Here is a 2663-nt window from a genome sequence, read left to right on the forward strand (position 1 = left end):
TACACTCAAAGTAATTATATTTCTTTAGAATCTTTTCTATATAGTGAGATTGATCCAAAGAAATTCCCTTTTCAGACCTATTTACTTTTATGCCTAAGATTACACTAGATTTTCCTAAGTCTTTCATGTCGAAGTTCGCACTCAATATTGATTTTACATCATTTATGACGTGCAAGTTCGACTTAAATATCAATAAATCATCTACATATAGACACAAGATAGTGTAGAGGTTATTATCAAACTTATAGTAGATGCATTTGTCACTTTCATTGACCTTGAAACCTTTAGATAGGATAAGGTTGTCAAATTTTTCATGTCATTGCTTAGGAGCTTGGTTTAGTCCATAGAGAATTTGTCTAATTTACACACCTTATTTTCTTGACCATAGACAACAAAACCCTCAGATTGTTTCATGTAAATCTCTTATTCAAGTTCACTATTTAGGAAAGTGGTTTTTACATCCATATGATGTACTACGAGGTTATAAAGGGCAGCGAGAGAAAACAAGACACGAATAAAGGTAATTCTAGTAACAGGGGAGAATGTGTCAAAGAAATCTTCGTTTTCTCTCTGTCTAAAGCTCTTCGCTACTAACCTGGCTTTAAATTTGTCGACAGTCCCATCAGGTCTTAGTTTCCTCCTTAAGATCTATTTGCACCTCATTGTCTTACATCCTGGGGATAGATATACTAAGTGCCAAGTCCTATTTGACTCAAGTGAGTCAATCTCATCATTTATGGCTTCTTGCCATATGTTAGCATCTACTGAGGACAGGGAAGCTCTTAGATCTTTAGGGTCTTCTTCTACATTATAGGTCAGGAAGTCATTTCCGAAATCTTTGGTGGTTCTAGCTCTTTTGCTTCTTCTAGGCTATGGGTCAGTTTCTTCTCTAGGGTTAGGATTTCTAACTAGGGTTATACCACTTGATTCAGAGCCCCCACTATTCCTTGATTTAAAAGGAAATTTATCTTCAAAGAAGTCGGCATCATTTGACTCAATGATCACTTGGTTCACTAAATCATAGAACCTGTAGGCTTTACTATTTAAGACATAACCTATAAAGACACACTCGTAAACTCTACTAGCCAACTTTCTCTTTTTTGGGTCTAGAATCCTTACAAAGGCTAGACAACCCCTGTTCTAAAGTAGGACAAGTTTGGTTTCTTATTCTTGAGAATTTCGTAAGGTGAAGTTTTATTTTTAGATTTCGGGATTCTATTTAGGACATAACACACGGTAAGGATGATTTAACCCCACCAATAAGACGTGGCTCCTGAACTAAGTAAAATAGAAACTACTAGCTCAGCTAAAGTTCTATTTTTTCTTTCAGCTTTTCCGTTCATTTCAGGAGAATAAGGTGCGATCTTTTCGTATATTATTCCATGAGAGTCAAAGAACTCATTAAAACTATCCAAGTCATACTTGGTTCCTCTATCACTATGAAGTCTTTTAAGCTTTCTATTAAAATGATTCTCTATTTCAAAAACAAAAAGTTTGAAGGTTTCAAAAGCATCACTTTTGTTTTTCAGCAAGTATACAAAAGTAAAATCAGAGCAGTCGTCAATAAAGGTAATGAAATATCTTTTACTGTTCCTAGTCAAGATGCCATCAAATTCACAAACATCAGAATGAGTCAAATCTGGAGACTCAGAATTCCTAAGTACAGATTTATGCGGAGTTTTAGTAATTTTAGCCTGGCTACAATACTCGCATTTATCAAAATCATTCGTGGATAACTTAGGTATCATTTCTAGCCTAATCATGTTACTAATTAAATTCTTATTCACATGACAGAGTCTAGCATGCCAAATATTCATAGAACACAACATATACATAGAAGTTTTCATTTATTAAGGTATAAATTTAATTTGAACATTCCTTCAGTTGCATACCCTTTCCCTACAAATACATTATTTTTGGTAAGGGTATATAGGTTTGTCCCTATAGTTTGAATAAACCCAACTTTGTTGAGGAGATAGCTCGAAACCAAATTCTTTCTTATCTTCAAAGTGTGCAGAACGTACTTCAACGTGAGGGTCTTCCCAGAGGCACACTTCAGTTTCACCTCGACGGTTCTAGCAACTTTCGTGGAGTGGTGATCTCTCAACAGAATATTCTTATCCTTAGTTTCAGTTTAAGTTTCCAATAGATTAAGGTCGTGACAGACATGGCGCGTAGCGCTAGTGTCTATCCACCACCCTTAATAACCACCTATCACATTTAGTTCTATGATCATGGTGACAACGGTTCTTTTGTCAGGTTCGCCTGACCAGCAGGACGACGTCTGTTCCTACAGTTTCTAGCCATATGCCCAGATTTATTACAATTAAAGCAGAGGAACTATACCGTTTCTCCTGAAGGGGGCTTCTGTTTTTTCTGTTGGTTCTGGTTGCTAGAGCCACGGTTCTGACCTTTTCTCTTTGCCCCCTTAGATTTTTTGTCAGGTTTTACCACGGTGGAGGCGGGTTTCCTGGGTACTGCATTCACCTTCTCCCTCTGGTCCTGCTTCTTAGCTTCCTCCTCGATCCTTAGCAGGGTTATAAGACTCTTCAAGGAGAACTCCTTGGTCTTATGCATTAAAGTATTCTTAAAGTCCTTCCACAAAGGGGGCAGTTTATCAATAATAACAGCAACTTGGAATTGTTCGTCTAGAGGCATACGTT

The sequence above is a fragment of the Benincasa hispida genome, chromosome 5 (genome assembly GCF_009727055.1).
Source record: "Benincasa hispida cultivar B227 chromosome 5, ASM972705v1, whole genome shotgun sequence".
Lineage (NCBI taxonomy): Eukaryota > Viridiplantae > Streptophyta > Magnoliopsida > Cucurbitales > Cucurbitaceae > Benincasa > Benincasa hispida.